This window comes from Stenella coeruleoalba, assembly GCF_951394435.1.
Source record: "Stenella coeruleoalba genome assembly, chromosome: 19".
In the NCBI taxonomy this organism is placed as follows: Eukaryota; Metazoa; Chordata; class Mammalia; order Artiodactyla; family Delphinidae; genus Stenella; species Stenella coeruleoalba.
The window spans coordinates 30,640,250-30,662,237 of NC_137165.1; the positions used below are offsets into that span (position 1 = coordinate 30,640,250).

Genomic DNA, 21,988 nt, shown 5'->3' on the forward strand with positions numbered 1-21,988 from the left:
TGAGGCCAGGGCTGAGGTTTGGCCAGCGTGGCTGGGAGCAGGGAGAAGGACTGTCCTCAGGGTCAGAGTCATCCGTGCCAGGCTGCCTTCTACAACCGGCACAGCTCAAATGAAAAAAAATGTTAAACACATGAAAAAATGAAGTAGGCAGCTTAGGTGTACGAGCTTGTGCCAGGCGCTTTCACATTTAATCTTTTTTTTTTTACAACTCCAGAGACAGATGTTATTGTCCCCACTTTATAGCTGTGGAAACCAGTTCAGAGAAGTTAGGTAACTTGTACAAAGTCACACAGCTAGTGTGTAGAGAAGCCAGAATTAGGAACCCATTTCCTAAGAGGCAAAAATGCCAAGTCAGGCTTGCAGGGCTAGGAGCGGAGGAACCTCAGAAAGGCTCAGGAGACGGCACAGCCTGGCTGACATTCCAGCAGAGGAAATGTGACCCAGACAGCACTGGCGGAGGGAGGGCAGGGAGGGGGTCTGTTGGCTCTGCCCCAGAACTGGCTCTGTGACCTTGGGGAAATCACTCCTCCGCCTCTCTGAACCCTGGCTGCTGGGCACTGGCAGGGAAACAGAGGGAGATAACCCCTGACTTCTGAAAAAGGAAGTGAATCTAACCTGCTGAGCCCATTAGACCTCTTGGAGGCAGACTCAGAGGCTCTCCTGAATTCACAGGTTGTGAGCAACCTGGGGATTGGGAAGCAGAAACCCCACACCTGTCCTCCCCCAGGTCCCAGGGAGCCAGGCCTTCCGCCTCCCCAGAAAGGAATCCAGGCCTGGCAGGGGCGGCAGACAGCCAAGCTTCCCTCCAAGTGTGTGTAGACAGCCAAGGCCTGAGTCACTCCCGGCCTGGCCCAGGGAGGTGGGCCAGCTGCCCGAGAGTCGGAGAGTCATTCTCCCGACTTTGCCCAAGGTCATCCCAGCCAGTCTCCTGCAGGGCCAGGTAGGGCCCACATGGGGGATGTGAGAGCCCAGGAGCCAGAATGGATTCCCATTCTGCCTGGGCCTGGTACGGCTGTGTGACTTGGAGAAATTATTTCATTTCTCTGAACCTCAGCTTCCTCATCTGTCAAAGTTGGGATCATACCTACGTGGAAGGGGTGTTGTGATAGGATTTATACGGGTGCCTCAGCATAGGAAGCACCCAACGAGACAGGTTGGTGCGACCTCCGGCCCGGGTCTTGGCCCTTTTCCTGAGCTATACTCAAACCTTGAGTGATCTTATCCAGTCCCACAGCTTTGACACTGTCTGCACGCCGAATATTGGCTCCCACATGTCTCTCGCCCTGAGGTCTCCCGGGAACACGCCCTTGAACTCCACACTTGCACAGCCGACCCGCTGCCTCCACGTGGATGTCCAACAGCAGCTCCAACGTAACTTATCAGGTGGATGAGTAAAGAAGGGAAGGAAAGAAGTTGGAGTGCAGCAACTGTGGGTTCCCTTCCCCTCTCTTCCTTCTCCGGCTCATATCAACGGTGGGGACGGGGTGCTTTCTCCATTTCCAAAGCCCTGTCTTCTCTGCATTCTCATTCAGTCCTCACAACAAACCTATCATTTATACAGGGTGTGCATTATTACCCCACTTCACAGACGAGGCGACCGAGGCCAAGGCTGCTCAGTGACACGGTCAAGGTGCCTGAGCCCTCTGCCGCCGGGCCTGAGGGCCTCCTCCCTGGCACACAAGGCTGGTCTGTTGGTCTTCTTTCCAAGCCAGCGACAGCTCCAGCGGGCAGGAGCTCGACCCCCTCCAACACCTGAATTGATACTCTGCTGCCTCCCAGGAGGACCAGGACTCAACCCCAGAAGGTGGGGATTAGAAGAGGAGGCCTCAGGAGGAGGTATGGGGCTGGGAGGCCAGAGGTCCCAGTTGCCAACACTTTTCTGCACGCCCCCCGCCCCATTCTTCTGAAGTGACTACCCGAGGCCAGCTGTGTCCCTGCACACCCCTGGCTCCCTCCTCTAAAAACTCCCAGGGACAGACCGGATCTTGTGATCTATCTGTAACTGCTGTGATCACAGCCTGCAGAGGGACTCGCTGTCCCTTCTTGCATAAGATCTGGGCCCAGCCCAATGGCACTACCATTCCAGGCCACTAGGTGGTGTCCCAGGGCTCAGGCCACAGCTGCTCCCAGGAAAGGGCATACAGATCAGCTTCTCTCCAAGAACTCAAAAATCAGCCCCACCCCCGACTCTCGGGCTGACTAAAAGGAAGAGGAGCCACCCAGCCACTCCAGGGATCTTAGAATCCAAGACTGGAAGAGTTTCAAAATAATTTATTCCCAAGGTGCGAAATACAAGGCGCACACGCCACTTATTTATATCCTGTGTCCTTGGCAGACATCACTAATCCATCTAGGTATTGTCCTATGGAACCCACACAGCCTCAGAAGCCTTTTCAACTCAGCCCTCTGGGCAAGTCACTACCAAGTGATTAGAACTGGCAGGCAAGATACACCCTGCTTGCCAGCCCTTTCATTTCCCGTATGAGAAGACCAGGCCCAGGCTTATTTTGTCTCATTAGGAATCTGGGCTGCAAAAGCCAGCAGGGCCAGAATGAGGTCATATGACCCCTGGGATGCTTGTGTAACCATGGTTAAGTCCTGGGGAAACCTCAAGTGGGTAATGGCAGTGTTAATGGAGAAGCCGCTGGGCCTGGGGCAGCTGCATCCTTGTCCAACTGTCACCTCAGACGTGATGGGGGCAGGGCACAGGGAAGTCTGCCTGAGCTTCTTGGCTTCTGAGCTAGAGAGGCCCCAAAAGGGGAGAAAGGAGGGCGGGACAAGAGACAGAGAGAGGCTGTCAGGGTCTGTGTGTGTGTGTGTCCGAGTGTGTAAGTGTGTGTGTATGCGCGTGAGCACCCGGCGGGGGAGGGGGGGCGGGCACAGCCCTGACAGAGGCGCCTTGTCCTCCGGTCCCTGCACAGTCTTGTTTTCTTCCCAAGCTATTAATGTCACTGCAGCTTCAAACGCCCGGTGACCTTTAAATGCCGAGCCTCCTGCTCCAGACCAAGGCGCGGAAAGGGCTTAATGGAAACTCAAACGGCCACAGCTGCTGGGGCCGCAACAAAGCCAGCCTCATTCATTCCCGAGGCACCGGGAGCTGCTGGGCAGCCACACCTGTGCCCACCCCCCGGGGAAGGGGGTGTCAGGAAGGGCAGAGAGGACCCTCGGGCACGGCCATTGGGAAAAGGAGGCCTTATTGGACCTAAGAGAAGAGGAGGAGGAAGAGAGGGAGAGGCAGACTCAGTTCTGCCATGCCCGGCTGTGTGACCTTGAGTTAGCCACTTACCTCTCTGGGCCATCCCCCATCAATGAGTCCAATCTAAGGCTGGGGCAGGAAAGAAATCCACCTACCCCACTAATATCTTTTAAAAATCTATAGGAGAAAAAAAAACGAAAAAAGATGTTTTCTTTCCTAATTTTTCTCTCTCTTGCTTCAACTTCTGTGGGCAGGTCTATAGCTGATGGGGGCTGTTGGGTATGGACTAGGGCAAGAGGTTTCAAAGGAAGTTAATAAGGTCCCTACCCTATGAAAGGACTGGCCCCAGAGCTTCAGTTCTAAGGACACCATTGTTCATCTTTGTTCCTGAGGCCCAGACATTGGGCTTGGTTGCTGTAAAAGGGCTGAGAAGTCAGCTCTGCCTTCCAGTTGAAAAGATCCAAGATGAAGCTCCTCAGGCATGAGTAACATGTCATTTGTTCGGCTCATCTTGGTAGAATGACGGTAATAATAGCAATAATGATAACATAACACTTATCGCCTGCTTCTTTATGTACCAACCACTATTCCAAGTGCCTTATGCCTGTTAATAACTCTTTTCATCCTCTCTACAGCCCTAAGAGGTACATATTACCAATGCTATTTCCACTTTATAGATAGAAAAATGAGGCACAGAGGAGTCGAGGAATTTGTTCAAGGTCACACAGCTAAGTGGCCAAACTGATCTGACTCCAGACCTGGCACTCTTAATCCATCAGGCCTGACCCCCTTTCTGCATTCCCGAGGCTGAGCACGGAGTCAGGCACACAGCAAGAACTCAGTAACTGTGAACTGAATTGACTCCTAATGGGGCAGAGTTGCCCCTGGAGAGGCTGGGGGTACCTGGTGCTCATGTCCAGGGAGGAAGGGAGGAGGAAGGAGTCCAGGCAAAGCCTACCAGAAGGAAAGACAGAACCGTGGCAGTTTCCCTACAAATCCCTTTTCTCTACTCCACCCAGGTTGTCAGTTGCCTGGGCAACCAACTGTTTTCCATCTCTACCTGAACTGGTTGGGACTATTTCCACAACAATCCGTCTCTCCATCAACAAGCGTTACCAGCTCGGCCAAGACACTCAACCCAGGCGCCTGGGAGGAGATCAGACTTCAGTTGACAGAGGGGAAGCTGCTCCCCGCTGCCCCACCCAGGGACTGCAGCCTTGCGGAGCGCCTCTGGGCTGGCAGGAATGTGTTTGTACCTGGGACCAAGTGCAATGGCCCAAACTGGGAGAAGGGGGCACTGGCAGCTCAGGTGCCAGGCAGTGAAGCTGGGCTGGCTCCAGGCATGAGCTCTTGCTGGCCCAGTTCCAGCTCCTTGGGAAAGAGGGGCCAGCTGCCCCTCCCCGGGCATGTCCTTCAGGCGGTTAAGCTGAAGGCCCCTCCACAGGCTGGGCCTGCATGGTCTGATGCTGAGCCCTGAAGTCTGGGCAGGAGATGTCTCTGGGCCCCTGGGACAGGTGGTCAGTCAATGATGCCACATAATTCAGTATCTGAGCATGCCCAGGGAGTCCAGGCCAAGGAACCAAGATTAGGGAGGGGTGCTCAGAGCAGAGGAGGGTCCTGGGAACTGAAGTCCCAACTCCTGTCCCCTTACCCCACACTAGCACACACTTTGCACCCACCCACTGATCCATGAATTCCACTTCTATGGAATTCATATAACACATTTGATGGAACACTATACAGTGGTAAACAGAAATAGGGCATCTCTGTATGTCTCTATGCCCAAGACCTGTTGCTTAGGGGAACAATGCAAGGCACAGAAAAGTAAGTATAGTCTCTATACTATAGTGCATTAGGGTATGTGTATGTCTACATATGGAGAGGGTGAGGGAAAGGGCTCTGAAAGGATTCATAAGAAACTGATACTATAGGCTTCCACTGGGGAGAATTAGGTCATAAGAGACAGATCAAGAAAACTTTTCTCTGTAAATCCTTTGGTACCTTTTAAATTTTGATTCATGTTCCTTAATTTTAAAATTATAAAATAAGCAGATAACCTACAAAGAATATCAAAATGATAGCTCTGCCAGTGATCTTCTGTTCTCTTTGCATATGCATATTATCTACAATTGACGTGAATTACTTTTTAATAATAGTCATAGCAAATATCTGTGAGCACATACTGTGTGCCACACACTTTCTAAACACGTGGCATGCATCATCTCATCAAAGCCACCCCACAGTAAAGCAATTATACCCATTTTACAGATGAGGAAACTAAGACTCAGAGAGTGTAAAGAGCTTACGTAGGGTCACACAGTCAGCGACAGAGCCAAAATGTGGATGCAAGCAATCTGTCCCCAGAGTCCATGCTCTTCTCAACCTCCGTCTTACACTGTTCTCTGATTTTAAAAAACCAAGTCAAACCAAACCAAAAACAACTGAATGATGACAGAAAGAAATCTTAAAAGCACAGAGCCTCCAGGGCTTTAAAACTTTTGTGATCCTTCGAATCCCAACTCCATCCCTCCTACCCGGACTATCTGGGCAAGCCCTCCCTGGCCAGAGCCTCAGCCTCAGGGCCAGGGCCCCACCTATCTCCTGGGAGGGTTGCAGGGTACACAGAGATTCCCGGTGGGCCAGGTGATGGCTGATGCCACAGCTGTTTCAGGGGTCAGACCACAGTGTGGAGGGCCCACCGGAGCAGCGCAGTGGGGCGGGGTCTAGCCAGGAAGCTCCCCGTGGAGGGGAAACCACAAGTTGGTTTTTACCGGCGCTGTGTCTGGGGTAGGAGCGCAGCGGTTAAGGATGGGCTTGAGCTCAGGGCTAACCCCGGCTTCCATCCCGATCACTGCTGCTTGGGTGAGTGGAACATCTCTGAGTGCGTTTCCTCATGTGTAGAACAGGGACACCTGTATGTCCTCAGACAGGTTCCTGAGGGGGATCACGTTCTCTCAGTCGGGGCAGCCGTCAGTAAGACTGTCTGTGTCTAGAGCCTGGCCCAGGAGTCAGGCCTGGGGTTATGATCTTTTTTTTTTTTGGCTGCGTTGGGTCTTTGTTGCTGCGCGTGGGCTTTCTCTAGTTGCGGCGAGTGGGGGCTACTCTTTGTTGTGGTGCACTGGCTTCTCATTGGATGGCTTCTCTTGTTGCACGGGCTCTAGAGCACAGGCTCAGTAGTTGTGGCGCACGGGCTTAGTTGCTCCGCGGCATGTGGGATCTTCCTGGACCAGGGCTCGAACCCGTGTCCCCTGCATTGGCAGGTGGATTCTTAACCACTGTGCTACCAGGGAAGCCCCTGGGGTTATGATCTTGAATCCAGCCCTGAGCGGGGAGAGTATGCAGCATTAAGGCTCTTCTCAGGTGCCTCCAGGACCTCAGGCTGGGGTGCTCTGGGACCCCTGCGTGGAGCTCCCGCTGCTGCTGGGGGCTGGGCTGGTTTGACAGGGGCCTGCCCCCAGGGAGGGGCTCCGGGCTGTGCAGCAGGAGCACGGGCACACACAGGGCCCTTCTCCGAAGTGCTTCCTATAGCAGCTGGGGAATGCAGGTCCGGGGCTGGGGAGCAGGGGCTGGGGGAGGGGCCCAGCTTCAAACAGCAGGAGGCAGCTGCAGCCCGAGGGCCACCACCCCTCGCAGGCAGGCAGCCGGGACACCATCAGAAATTCCGCCCCGCCCAGACAGCAGATGGGACTGTTCAGAGCCACTTACCAGGCCCGTGCTACTCTCCCCAACCGCAGGCTGCTCGCTCCCCCGCGCCCCTCCTCTGCCACCGCTGAGCTAGGTATCCCTCCCCACCTGTGGCCCTCCCTCACCCACACTGCTCAACTCCAGTACCCACGTGCCCACACATGCCCTCAGGAAGAAACCCCATGCTCTCCCTGCCAGATGGTGTGTGTTGCCTGAGGTCAGAGCTCAGTGGCCACAGAGCTGGGATCTGAACCCAGATTGTGGCCTCCTGGGCCAGCGCCCTGTCCCCGTGTGGGCGTGCACCCCAGCGCAGCGACGCACAGCTCATGCGTCTGCTTGCGCCACATACACCAGCTCCCTCCAAGCCTTCACTGCACAGGCGGGTGCCACAGATGCCTCAGGCCCTCACAGCCAGGGGCCACGCTCCCTTCCTTTAGATTTTCCTGGACCCTCCCGCCCAGCCCAGGCACTCAGTCCACTCCTCTCTTCACCCAACTTGGAAGCTGTGTTCTTCCGCCAGACTGTCCTACACACACGCTAACGTGCACTAACCGCCCCCTCAGCCTTCCCACGGCCCACCCTGCAACCCCTCCCTTCGCTAGGCTGACAGCAGGGCCAGATGAGGCCCTGGTCCCTCTCTCTCTTCCCCGAATGTGCCCAGAATGGTTTTTACAGCATCAGGTGCATCAGTGGTGAGGGGTGAGGTCAGGCTGACCTGATTTGCAGCAAATCTGGCCAGAACCAGAACCTGGAAGTGGCACACCCTGGCCCAGAAATCAGCTTTCCGGTTCCCTGCAAAACCAACTCCCAGATGGGAGTGAAGGAGGGCTGCAGGCCCGCTGGGGCTGGTAGCCCTGGCCCTCAAATCTGACAGTCAGGGGAAGGGGCAGGAGATCCTGGCGGTCCCAGAACCAGCCTGCTTTGCCTCCAGGGGGCCTCAGTCTCCATCCCTAGAAAATGGAGAGAAAGAGTCCCTGTTCAGTCTGACCTTCCCCATCACTGAAACCTCCCAGAGATGCAAGGACATGAGTTGGGGTGGGGGACGGATCAGAGCCAGAGAAAGGCACCACCAAGCTAGGTACAAACCATGGTGACACCTCTGCAGAAGGGGGTGGCTGCATCCCAGTCCCCCAGGGCTGGAAGGACCTGGACCCTTTCTTTAGCTACAGAACCGGAACCCTTGTCCTCAAATGACATCCTCAGCAGACATCCATTCCATAAAGACATAAAGCAGAGGCCTGCCCTCCCCTCCCTCCCCCAGCAATTATCGATCAGAGAACCTGCCATTTACTGAGTGCTGGGCTGTGCTTCCCGTGCACTGTGTTAATCCTCACGATAATCTAGTACCGCAGATTATTACCTTCTACCACCATCAGAGCCATTTTACAGATAGGGACAAGGGGTCGTCATGTGTGACCTAAAGGTCGTCCAGGGCTGCACCACATCCAAATTGCATGGCCTCACAGGAAAGAAACCAGTGTGCTGTCAAGTCTTCTGACACACCAGTTTCTTGCAACCTGTTTTAAAGCCTAGGTTTAACCAGAGCTGTTTGCATCTCTGCCTGTTCCCCGCACTGCTACCGGCCTGCTCACGAGGCTCTGGGAAGAGCAAATGTGCTTTTCTATCAGTCTAAAAGCAAATGCCCTTTGCGTTATAGCAATGTATCTGAGAGGATGGTGGAGACCGCCTTCACCAGACTCCTCTGAGGGGTTTGCTAAGGACACACATTCTTCACCCCACTATGAAATCAGAATTTCCGGGGCTACAGCCTGGGAATCTGTATGTTAACAAGTTCCCCAGATCATTCGAATGTGCAGTAAAGTGTGAGGACCACTACCTTACAGAGTGATGCGGTTTGGGGCCCCAGATTCTGACTTTAGCTCCATCACTGACCAGCCAAGGGAACTTCAGCAAGTCATTTCACCGCCTGAGCCTTCAGGTACCCATCTGAAAAATGGGCAAGGAGGACTAAATGATCTTCAAGGTCCCTTTCATTCTTGGCATCCTCTGTGTGTGCCCCGAGTCCCCAGATGGTCCACAGCTGTCTGAGCTGAGTTTCGTGGACTGTTCAGTCACTGGAGCAGCTGAGGTACACTGTAGGCACACATTAAAAAGAATTCCTATCTGGCTGATTTACGGAGATCTGCAAAAATACCTTATCTCTGGCTCCAAGCCCTGAAAAAATGGCTTTTGGATTATCCATGCCACCTCCCTGCTCCCCTGAATAGCCATTTTTTTCATTCCAGCCTGAGCCAATCAGGATTCTGTAAACATTAGGCCCACACACCTGGGCTTAATCCACAGTCATCAAACAAACGCTCTGCCACTTCACCCCACAAGCCCAGACTCGCAGCCGCTCTGTCCCTCCCAGGGAAGCCGCCAGCCAGGGATGTGTGGACCCTGCACTCCCTTCCTTCCAGTGTGGGATGGGCACGAGGGCTGGGTCGGAGAGAGCGTGTAGCTGGAATGGCCCCAGCCTACAAGTGGGTTGCAAGGCACCCAGACTTAAGGGGTATGAGGCGACAATGAGGACAGTCCAGCAATTGCTGGGACCTTTCCAAAGCAGCTGGACACTCCTTAGTCCCGTGTCTCCTTGATGAGCACTGTTAAAACACGAGGTATTCAGCTAGTGCTCAAGCACTTCTTGCTGGTGGCAAACACGACTGACTCATCCTTCAAGGTTTATGAATCTTTGACAGAGGAGCTGTAGTGGTTTTCAGGCCCACAGCCCACAGACACGGGGTGAATCCGGATTCATGCTCCCTTTGTGTGGCACAAAGGGGGGAACCCATGTGCGTGTGCCAAATAACCAAAGAGGAAAGACCAACAGGAAAGGCAGGAGTGAAAACCCAGCTTCCACAGTGGGAAACATCTGTGAATTGTAGCCAAGGTCTGCTGATCCCAGCCGTTTAAAAATCCTGAAATAGATCATTCTCTCACTCTGAACGTGATGACTGCCCCCAAATGATTGTGCTTTACATGTGCACAGCACTTTACAGTTTCCAGTGCTGGGGGCGAGTTCCACAAGCCAGGCTCTAGGCTGGGCCCGTTCCCCGAGAGCAGGGGCTCAGCTGGCACCATGCTGGGCACTTCACCTCCATGGAATCCTAGCAACAGCCCTACGAGGTAGGAGGTGTTACCTTGCAGATGGGGAAGCTGAGGCACAGAGGAATTAGATACCAAGCGGCTAAGTCAGGATTCTACCCCCAAGCCCATGTTCCCAACCACTCACTGCACTGTCACCCTACTTATAATGAGGAGCCTCTGATCTCTGTATGGGGCACAGAGGGAAACTGAGGCTCCAGAAGGGTTGGGAACGTGGGGTCACCCTGGGGCAGGAGAGAAGCGGCTGCATGGATTGGCCAGGAGCAGGGAGATAGAAAAGAAGGGGGTGCAGTCCAGCTCAGAGCAGAGCAGGCCGGTCCTGCCATATGCCTCCTCTGCTACAGGGGTCCCAGGGCCAACAGGACCCTGCCAGGCTCCGGCTCCCACCCCCAGCAGGGTCCCCCTGTCCGTCCCTGGGCTCTTCAAGCTGGGTTTCCATCCCAACCACAGCGGGCAGCAGCTGAGTGAGTCGGGCCCAGCAGGAGGAAGTGGCCACACTTGAAAATCATTAACATGCAGGGCTGAGCTCAAGCCTTTGTTCTTGAGCAAGGACTGTAGCATTTCACTTTCAGGAAGGAGCTGGGAGGGTGGGGCAGGATCAGAATTGCACAACCAAATGCACAAGCTCAGACACACAGAGGTCCCACGTGGAAAGTCTGCTTAGACGGCCCCTGCGGAAAAGTACGAGCAGACCCACGGACCCTCACATACGGCGGGTCCACACAGAGAGCACAGGCCAACTCATACCCTCTGCTTTTTAAATCAGAGAGGCCTTTCAACAGGGGTAAATCAGGGTCATGTGGTCAATCGGCTTCTAAGTCAGGGACGCCAAGCAAAGGGAGGATGCAGACAGGCATAGAGGGAGGGTGGGAACTCAGGCCTCCCACCCGCCTGACCACAGCGGGAGCCCCAGGTCGGAGAGGGACAGTTCGCCCCACGTCTGGCTGGCAGGGGCAGCCCCAGCTCTGGGTGACTGTCTTCCTACATGCCCCTCTTCCCAAAACACAGCATCCCTCTTCCAACCATGTGCCCCCCACATCCACCCTGCCCATGTCTCCCAGATGCAAGGAAAGCACAGCAAACAGCCCTCACGGGCACCCCCAGCTGTGAGTGTCCAGGTGAACGTTTCAGGGCTGTAGCTCTTCCCTGAAAGAGTCACATCTCAGCCACCGGCAGTGGTGGGAAAGGCTGTGACGTGAATTAGTTAATTCTGGGACAGGGTGGATGAAGGTTGGGGAGGTGAGAGGAAGGGAAGGGAGAAAAGTCAGTCAACAAGGAGAAACCTGTTTTTAAAAATGTAATACAGGGGATTCCCTGGTGGTGCAGTGGTTGAGAATCCACCTGCCAAGGCAGGGGACACAGGTTCAAGCCCTGGTCCGGGAAGATGCCACATGCCGCGGAGCAACTAAGCCCGTGCGCCACAACTACTGAGCCTGAGCTCTAGAGCCCGTGAGCCACAACTACTGAGCCCGCGCGCCTAGAGCCCGTGCTCCACAACAAGAGAAGCCACCGCAATGAGAAGCCCGCGCACCGCAATGAAGAGTAGCCCCCGCTCGCCGCAACTAGAAAAAGCCCGCGCACGGCAACGACGAACCAGCACAGCCAAAAATTAATAAATAAAAAATAAATAAATTTATTTAAAAAAAATGTAATACAGGGAATTCCCTGGTGGGCCAGTGGTTAGGACTCCGAACTCTCACTGCCAACGACGCGGGTTCAGTTCCTGGTTGGGGAACCAAGATCCCACAAGTCGCGCAGCATGGCCAAAAGAAAAAAAATGTAATACAAACAAGAATAAAACAGCTTTGAGCGAGTCCCACGGCCCTTGGAACAGGACCGTCCCTAGATCCCAGGGAACAGACCCCCTGCTCCCCTCCCCACCTCGCAGGGGTCAGTCAGAGGCTGAGGTTTTACCCTGCTCCCCTCCTGCACCTCATTAGAGCTTAACCTCCAGGCCTTCAAGGAAATTGGTAGAAATGAGACCCTTGTCCTTTGTCAATTAGGCCCTCTCACACTCTTGGACAACCCCCTGTTCTCTTTGGGGGTGGCAGAGGGAAGTGGAAAGGAAAGTGGACTTGTTTAGGGAAGCTGCCGGCTCCCAGAGTTGTGGGACGTCTGGCAGGGGCAGGCCACCCACCAGGTCCAGCTCCCCCCCCTCAAAGCCCCTCTGTTTTTAAAGGGCTTTCGGGGACAGGAAGCAATAAACAGAGTCAAGCGTCCAAGATGCAGGGGCTGATTATGCAGTTTGTGGATTTTCCAGGCCTCTTTGTACTCTCCCACCAGCTGCCTGGGGCTCTGCAGAAAAAGGTGCTGGCAAAAGATAGGCTGGTCCTTGGCTTGAAAGGTGGCCTTTTGCCAGGCCTAAGCTGGGTCTGTCCAAGTGTGTGAGGGCACAGCACGCCTTGATGGTCCCACAGCCTCCTTCTCAGAGCCCCAAAGAGAAACCCCGCCCGCCCCATGCTGTGAGAGTCTGGACTCTCTCTCTCTCCAGCTGCAGCTCACCTCTCTGCCCAGCTCTAAGTTACCTCCTCACTTCAAAGGAGGCTGACTCCCAGAATTCCCAGAGGGGAGGGTGTGCCACGCCAGGCTGCAGCTGGATGAGGCCAGGTGGGTGGCCCTCCCTCACAAAACACAGCTCAGCCAGTTTAGCTACCCCAAGCGTAGAGCAACTTGGGAAAAGCTGAGACTGATGGGGAAGGTAGTTCTTGGCCACATGGCCTCCCCAGTGCCAAGGTCAGCTCTGGCAGCCGACGTGTGCAAAGCTGTGAGTGCATAGGGTTTGTGAGAATTGTCTCTCACTACCCGGGAACCGATACATGACACAAGTGCATCCACAGAACGGAGAGGCACACAGCCGAGAACTTCAGGTGCAACATGGGATGACATGGAAAAAAACCAAGCGGCAGGGCCAGGTGTCCCACTTTTGTTGAAATGTCTGAGTGTATGCTCGTATATTTGGAGAGGTACAGGGGGGGTCCAAGTGGATACACACCAAACACTAAGTAGCAGTTGTCTAAAAGGGAGGGTTGCATCGTTACTTCATGTACCTCTGCATCCTTTGAAGTTTTGTTTTCTTTGTTGTTTTTTTTTTTTGCGGTACGCGGGCCTCTCACTGCTGTGGCCTCTCCCGTTGCAGAGCACAGGCTCTGGACGCGCAGGCTCAGCGGCCATGGCTCATGGGCCCAGCCGCTCCGCGGCACGTGGGATCTTCCCCGACCAGGGCACGAACCCGTGTCCCCTGCATCGGCAGGCGGACTCTCAACCACTGCGCCACCAGGGAAGCCCTCCTTTGAGGTTTTTATAACAAACATGCATCGTTTTTCTAGTTGAAAGTTAAGAATTATTTTAAAAGGTACACTGCGACATAAAATGTACCACTGCTATGGAAAACAGTTTGGTGGCTCCTCGAAAAGTTAAACACAATTACCATACGACCCAGCAGTTCCGCTCCCAGAGATGCAGAATTTGAACACCCGTGTTCATAGCAACATTATCACTATAGCCCAAAGGTGGCAACCACCCAAGTGTCTGTCACCGGATGAACGGATGAACAAAATGTATCTGTACATATGGAACCATGGAATGTTGTTATTCAGCCCCAAAAAGGAATGAAATTCTGATACATGCTATAACATGGATGAACCCTGAAAACATGCTACGCCGGACACAAAAGGACAGACACGGTATGATTCCACTTTTATGAGGTACCTAGAATAGGCAAGTTCTTAGAGACAGAAATTAGAGCAGAGTTTCCCAGGGACTGAGGGGACGGGGGGATGGAGAGAGATTGTTTAACGGGCACAGAGTTCCTGTTTGGGATGATAGACAAGTTCTGGAGACGGACAGTGGTAATGACTGCACAACACCGTATGTATACTTAATGTCACTGAATTGCCACTTAAAAATCGTTAAAATGGTATGTCATGTTCATTTTATCACAATGAAAATAAAAGACAAAATCAGGCAGGATGAGGCACTGGGTTGTAGAAGAGACTGCGACTCACCGGGCAGAAGGGGGCTCTCCTTGGGCTATGCAGAGAGAGGGCCAACAGCACACAGGAAATCCTGCCTGCACAGAGGGGCTCTTTCCCCATCTGCATGGAGTAGGCCAGGGGACAACGACAGCCCTGTTGACGAGGAATGTTCATATGGTCTGCAGAGTCACACATGCCACGGGGATGGCCGTGCAGGGACACTCTGTGGGACATTTGTAACGGCTGAGTTATGATACACTAGGAAACAGCTATTAGAAAAGGTTAGTGTGTCAGAACATGCGGCGTACATCTTGAGAGCCTCGGACGGGAGCCGGGAGAGGAGAGATGGCTGGCCTGCCCTGCAGGGCGAAAGGAAGAGGACGAGAGAGAGAGGAGCAGCAGAGGGCTGTCCTGGAGGCGCTCTGGCAGGCAGAAACCACTTCTTCACTCGTTCATTGAACAAATATCACAGAGCACCCCCCCAGGTGCTAGCCAGTGGGAAAGTGAGGGCGAGAGGGGGATAAGAGGACCCACTCAGCTGGTGACGACCTTAAGGCACCTTCACCCCACCACCCACCTTGCTCAAAAAATATACCCATATATAAAACAAGAAATTAAAAGCTGTTCCTCGGGCTTCCCTGGTGGCGCAGTGGTTGAGAGTCCGCCTGCAGATGCAGGGGACGCGGGTTCATGCCCTGGTCCGGGAAGATCCCACATGCCGTGGAGCGGCCGGGCCTGTGAGCCGTGGACGCTGAGCCTGCGCGTCCGGAGCCTGTGCTCCGCAACGGGAGAGGCCCGCGTACCGCAAAAAAAAAAAAGCTGTTCCTCATCCCCACCTTCTTGAAAAAGGCAAAAATCCCTCTTACTTGAGCTGTTCAATCCAGAACAGGAAATAAGATCAAAACTGCCAGCGTAGGCTCCCCCCCAACCCCCCGCCGCCCCCGGGGCCTGGGCCTTATTCCCAGGAGAGGACCTGTCCGCCAGTTACCAGGCATCCACCCTTACGGGATTCTTTTTCCTAAAGGGCAGGAGCAGAGAGGAGCACGGGCACGCCAGGGCGGGAGACCAGAGTTTGCGTCCTGTGACCGATGAATCCAGACTCACATGCACAGTTTCCTGAGGTCTCACACCCCTTACCTCCACGTGTGCAAGGACGCAGAGAAGCCACATGTGGGGGCACGTTTACGGTCAATGACAGCTCTGCCTCACTCGAGATGAGAATGTTTAAACAGCGAACTTTGTTATAAAAGGACAGTGGGACTTCCCTGGTGGCGCAGTGCTTAAGAATCCGCCTGCCGATGCAGGGGACACGGGTTCGAGTCCTGGTCCTGGAAGATCCCACATGCCGCGGAGCTACTAAGCCCGTGTGCCACAACTACTGAGCCTGTGCTCTAGAGCCCATGAGCCACAACTACTGAAGCCCGTGCGCCTAGAGCCCGTGCTCCGCAACAACGGAAGCCACCGCGATAAGAAGCCCGCGCACCACAACAAAGAGTAGCCCCCGCTCGCCGCAACTGGAGAAAGCCTGCACGCGGCAAAGAAGACCCGACGCAGCCAAAAATTAATTAATTAATTAATTAATTATTTTAAAAAAAGGACATTGTGTCCAGGGCCTTCCTGAAACTTGTAATGTGTGTATGTGTGCGCAGAGGCAAGAGGGGAGCAGGCAGTATAGCCTTCTCAGACACCCGCTCCTTCCAGAATTGCACTGCCCAAGAAGGTAGCCACTAGTCACGTGTGGCCAGATAAATTTAAATTTTAATTATTTAAAATTAAATAAAATTTAAAATCGGTTCCTCGGTCATGCAACCACATTTCAAGTGTTCGATGGCCGTCACGTTGAACAGCACGTGTATTAGAACATTTCCAACATCACAGGAAGTTCTATGAGACAGTGCTCTTCCAGAACCTAAGGGGAGCCCTCCTCCTCAGCAGCATGATGTCCCGGCGTACCATCATTGGGGGGCTTCGTTACAACGATCTGGGGGGGGACCAAGGACTGTGGACAATTGATCCCCAACAGAAAAGCCCTTCCACAACCTTCTGGGAAGGGCAGGTAAGTGCAAAGATCCCCTTCTCCTGGGCAGGCAGAGCTAGGGTGAGTAGTAGGCCCACTCCCCACGGGTGTCCTTGGCCTCAACCAAGATCAAAGCTTTGGCCCGGTTCCCATGGTGAAACCTGACACCCAGGCAGGGAGAAGCAGGAATCCAGCTAGGAGCCCGAGTCTGGTTTCAGGAGCTGCAGGGCCCTGGGCTCAAGGACCTGATTCAGAAAAGCGTCTCCCGCTTGCCCTGCCAGGACGAAGGAGGTGCTTAGCATCGGCAGGGCTCATCCATTGTCCCCTCTCCTGGCTGTGCCCCATGGTGGCCCTTGCATTGCCTCCTTGGGCTTCTGGGAAGGAGTCAGAGGAAAAGGGCAGCTGAGGCAGGGTGTGTGCTGATGGGGTATGGGAGGGATACTGCTTATTAAAGAAAAAAACCATTTGTTTCCAGGAACCCAATGCACCAGGCTAAGGAAATGAATGCAAAGGGAGTCTGAAAGCACACAGAAGCCTGGGTGCTTGAGCCTGTAGCTCAAGAAATCGTCAAGGCAGCTCCTGCCCCTGCAACACACACACCGCACACAATGATAGAAATGGCTGAGACAGCTTCACTCCTGACTTAACTGATCTCCTCAAGAATTTCCCCATTTGAGTCAAAGGGGAATCCCTGTTCTCCCTGCAGGCTGTCTCAGCTTGGCCCTGAAAGTCAACCAAAATGAGCTGTAAATCTGAAGTTTTTCCTGCAAGCTGCAGATTGGGGGCTAGGGGCTGGGAGGTGGGTGGGCAGACAACCCACAAAGGGTGGGAACAGCTGGAAATGAAGCCCAAGGGAGGACCGGTGAACAGGGGTTCCGGTCCCGACTCTGCCACACAGATCCTTGAGCAAGCTCCTTTTTCCTTTCAACCTTTTTACAAAAATAAAACAGATACAGAAAACTGCACAAAATACATGTAAGTTTAATGAATCATCATAAGGCAAACACCTTTCAACCACTCAAGTCAAGAAATGAAACTCTGCCAGGTGCTCCAAAACCCTCTCCACGTGCCACAAACTGTTTGCATGGTAATCGCTTCCTTGCATTTCTTAACCCTCAAATGTGCATATGCCTGAACACTATACTTAAGTCTTGCACAGTGTCTTTAAAGTCTATTTTAATCTACAGGTTCCCCCTTCATCCCTTTTGTTCCTTGTAATTTATGAGCTGAACAACCCAGGCTGTTTAACTCCAGACTTCCCTACTATCTGAAGTTCATGGAACAAGTTTCCTTTTCTCCCTGAGTCTTAGTTACTGCTTCCTTACCAGTGCCACCCTGCCCACCTTATGGCGCTCCTGTCAGCAACAAAAAGAGACAGCCTCAAAGCACATCAGGAAATGCTTATGAAATTACGTTAAGCAAAGGATGCAGGATGCAAACGGATACATATGGTGTGCTTTCCACTACATAAAGGAAAGATGCCTAGGAAAATGGAGCAGAAGAAATACTCCAATCTATCAATAGTTGTCCTGGAGGTTGGTGGAATTCTGTACCCCCCTTTTTCTTCCTTGTATTTTCCACAATTAGCATATAACAATGTGACAGGGGACAAATCACTTTTAAACATTTTCAAGAAAAGAGCGCTCTGAAAGCGCGGCGCGAGAGCGAACGTGTCACCGGGCTTGTCTGCTCTCCTGTCACAGGACCACCTGGCTTTGCTCTCTGCTCCCACGGCCACCACCAATCCAGCTGGGATCCTCGGCGTCCCGAGCCTGCTTCCCTTGATGCCTCCTGGCTGGTCAGCCCGTCTCCTTCCTGTCTTTGCTCTGTGCCGCCAGCAGAAGAACTCATCTAAACCGTGCCAGGTCGCTTCCCAGCCCCTCAGTCTCTTGTGTAAAGATCAGACCCCTTCCTTTTTCTGCATCAGCCGTCACCACACTCCGTGAGCATCAGGGTCACCTGCAGGGCTTGTCAAACACACACTGCTGGGCTCTACCCCCAAGGCCACTGGTTCAGGGACCACGGAGCACAGCCGTCTGCACCTCTCCTCTGTCCTCATAAACAAGGCCTGTCCAGCTTTCACGCCCCTCTCAGGTTCCCCTTTTCCGAGAGGCAGTCTCTGGAAACTTCGGCCAGTACTGATGCCCCTCTGCTCTTCCAGGTCAGCCACAGCGCTCAAAGCGGTCTGGTGGCCTTGAAGAGGGGAGAGAGTGCTGAGTGGCCGTGATGACGGGCAAGGTGGCACGTCATCCTTTGCTGCCTCCTTCTATCAGACCTCTATCAGACCTCAGGGCAGACTCAGGGAGGGACACTTCTTCAACGCCCCCACGCCACCCAGGGGGTGTTCTGCATGTACCAGGGAAACTGGGTCTGTTTCATTCACAGACACCCCAGCGACATTCACACACGGGCTTCTAATGATTCACTCATTCATTCACTGGCAGGCAAAAAACACTTAGGGAGGACCTACTGTATGCCAGGATATACAAGATAAAAATCTCTTTTCACAAAGAACAAGAATGACAATAGCGTGGGTTACAGCAGAAAGGGCTCTGTGAGGAGCCCTTCCAACTGCAGCACGAGAGACCGCTGCGCACACACAGGCGTGGCCTGAGAGGCAGGTGTTGGTGCCGCCAGTAAGCACACACAGGTGTGGACGCGCCCTTGTGCAGCCATGGGAAAGGCTTGGCTGCCGGTCACAGGCTTCGTTGTCCCCCAGCTAAGCCACCCTGGAGTCGGGGACAGGATTTATGGGTAGATACTGTTAGGAGAACAGATGTCCAGGCAGGCGGGCAGAGCAACTGGGAACAGTGGTCGTGATTGTGCCAGCCTGGAACCCAGCGGAGGGAGGCAAGAAGACACTGCGGTGTCTGAGGAGCAGACCCCTACCCCGCTTCTTCGAACACCCAGGGCTCGGGACCCTTAGGCTCTCTGCCCAGCAAGACATTCAGCAGGTTGAAGACACCATGGACTCTGTAAGGCAGGTTCTGGCTTCTCCATGACCTTGGACAACGTTTACTTCCTTGTGCCCCAGTTTCACTATCTAATAATACCTTTTTAAAAAGTAAGTAAAGCCAAAAAACAAGATGATAGAGATCACCGTCGGAAGAATAAAAGGACAGATTAAAAACAAACAACAACGGGCCTCCCTGGTGGCGCAGTGGTTGAGAGTCCGCCTGCCGATGCAGGGGACGCAGGTTCGTGCTCCGGTCCGGGAAGATCCCACATGCCGCGGAGCGGCCGAGTCCGTGAGCCATGGCCGCTGAGCCTGCGCGTCGGAGCCTGTGCTCCGCAGCGGGAGAGGCCGCAACAGTGAGAGGCCCGCGTACCGCAAAAAAAAAAAAAAAAAAAGAGGCTCAGGGGTATTCTGGGCCGCTCCCAGTGTATCTGGGATATACTGTCTCAGAGGTGAATGGCAAATTATTATCTAAAAGAGGGGGAGGGAGGGACAGTGGCTGCAGGGAAAACATCAAGGGAGCTCAGAGACAAGCTGGAGGCGAGAAGGAATGTCAATATTGAGGTGCCCTTCCTTTCTGCTCCCCACTCCAGAAATCTGGTACTGGAGAGGAGATAACCTCCTCTTCGCACAGATTGACCAGTCCTCCAGGGACCTGCTGCTTCAGCCACGTGTGGCCGAGTCCTGGGCTGCTCCTTCCTCTGGCCACCATACCATCCTAGCACTTTTCCCTAGTCCCGTGCTCTTAACTCCTCGGCCCTAACAGCCTCACCCTGACCAACTGCAATTTTACGATTCAGAACACAGACCTCCTCCTCCAGGAAGCCTTCCCAGATGCACTCCTTGGCTCTCCCCTACATGGCCTGGGCCTGTTAGATTCTTGCTGCACCATCAAAATGGCAGCACTAGTCACATGATATCAAAGTTACCAATGTGCCGGCTGGTGGCCCTGACAGAGCAGGCATTTTTTGGTCTCATTCAGCTCTCTGTCCCCAACGCCTAGTTCAGTGCCCAGCATAAAGCAGGTAAGCAATATGTACAGGCAGACCTCGATTCATTGCCATTCACGTTACTGCACTTCACAGATGCTGAGTTTTTTACAAATTGAAGGTTTGTGGCAACCTTGCATCGAGCAAGTCTATTGGTGCCATTTTTCCAACAGCGTTTGCTCAGTTTGTGTCTCGGTGTCCCATTTTGGTAATTCTCACCATTTTTCAAACTTTTTCATTATTATTATATTTGAGCTGGTGCTCTGTGATCAGTGATCTTTGATGTTACTACTGCGACTGGCTGAAGGCTCAGATGATGGTTGGCATTTTTTTCTCAGTGAAGTATTTTTTAATTAAGGCATGTACATTGTTTTTTTTAAAGACATAATGCTATTATACACTTAATAGACCACAGTATAGTGTAAACATAATTTTTATATGCATTAGGAAACCAAAAAACGTGTGTGACTCACTTTGCTGCGATATTCACTTTACTGCGGCGGTCTGGAACCGAACCTACAACATTTCTGAGGTCTGCCTGTATATTTATGCTGATCAGGAGAAAGGGAGGGGAGGAAATTTTAAATCAAACAACGGCACACTTTTCAAAACTCTAGGGAAATTATAGCAAATATTTTCTTTAGCGCTGCCCATGTGCCACAGAGAAGCCTGAGACACAGGGAGGGAAGGGTGGCCACGGTGGCAGAGCTGGGTGAGAATCCAGGCAGTTTGGCTCCAGAGTCGCTGCTCTCAACCACTCTGCCATGGTACCTGTGGTTCAAAGGGAAAAGAAAAAAGAGTAAAACCTGGAGAAAATAGCTCCCTCTGCAGTCCTTGCTCCTGTGGCTTGGGGGTCACCCTTCAGACAAAGCAGAGATTCAGGCTGCTGCCCACGGGAGCAGAAGCAATTGGTGAAGGCCTCTCTCAGTGAGGTGCCAGGGACCCTGCTGCGGCCCCTGGGAGAGCCCGGAAGTTAGCAGTCCCAACTGGGAGCTCTCGGAGGTCAGTTTAGAAACAGGGACAGGGATGATGCCATCCAGGGCCTTTTTGCTCTGGGCCAGTGAGAGGATGTCCCACCAGCCCAGGGGGCTTCATTCAGGAGAGGCTATGAGGAAAAGCAGGGACCCGGGGCGGCATAAAAGTAGGCAGAGAGAAAATGCATTCAGAGTTAACCGGAATGATTGAAAATGGACCATACGCCAGGCACTTGGTGACGTGTGTCCCCACGGGATTTAATTTTCACACCAACCCAGTGAGGCAGCTGCCACTCTCTTCGTCTTACCAACAGGAAACTCGGGCATTGTTCTGCTGGAACAAGAGAGAGCAGGGAGGCAAGGCTCCCAAATCAGGTGTGTTTGGCCAAGGCTGAGTAGAGATGTAAGGTCTTTGGGTAAAGCATTAAGGCTACTTGCCCTTTGTTCTCTTTCTTCAAGACAGACCAAATAAAATGGGATTTAGGTGAGACTCCAGAAGAAACTTTCTTGACTGTAAAGAGGTGTTAGAAAGAGCACTTCCCAGGAAAGACCCCTGAACAGTGCATCACTCCAGCAAGTGCCTGTTCTGCAGCAGGAGACGGGACCGCCTGACCTCTGTCACCTGACGCACTTGGAGTTCCCCTCAGACATCTTGACTCCAGCTCCAGTCTCAAGGGAGGCTTTTGGACAACACAAATCTGAGGTTAAACACATCCTTTGCTAAATTTGACAAGCAGATGGGTGGAGAGTTCCGATACTGAAATGAAGCGTGGAGTTGGCGTATTTGATCAACGAGTAAAGCTGGCACGAGCGTGGTACTGAGTGATAAAAGCCTACTGTTTCGCCTGTTGGATAACATAGCTTGTCAAGCCAGTAGCGACCGAGATGACCACAGGAAGTGTGGCAGGCAAGCCGCTCAGGCAGAAAACTGCTCAGGAAGCCCGGTCCTGCATGGGCCACCCTCGCGTACTTGCTACTGAGCTGCTGGGGGTCCGTGAGGACACAGAGCAGATCTGCTGTCGCCCTGGGCTGCTCGGGCCAACACTTTTGCCTTGACCTGGAACAGCAGTCTCCCTGCCGTGACCAGCCCGGG

General features: G+C 53.3%; 1 protein-coding gene across 3 annotated transcripts in view; it reads right to left on the minus strand.

Annotated features, from left to right (window-relative positions):
* CUEDC1 (CUE domain containing 1) overlaps nucleotides 1-21,988 on the minus strand; it is a 76,344-nt gene that overhangs the window by 23,666 nt on the left and 30,690 nt on the right. The gene's annotated exons all lie outside the window — the stretch shown is intronic.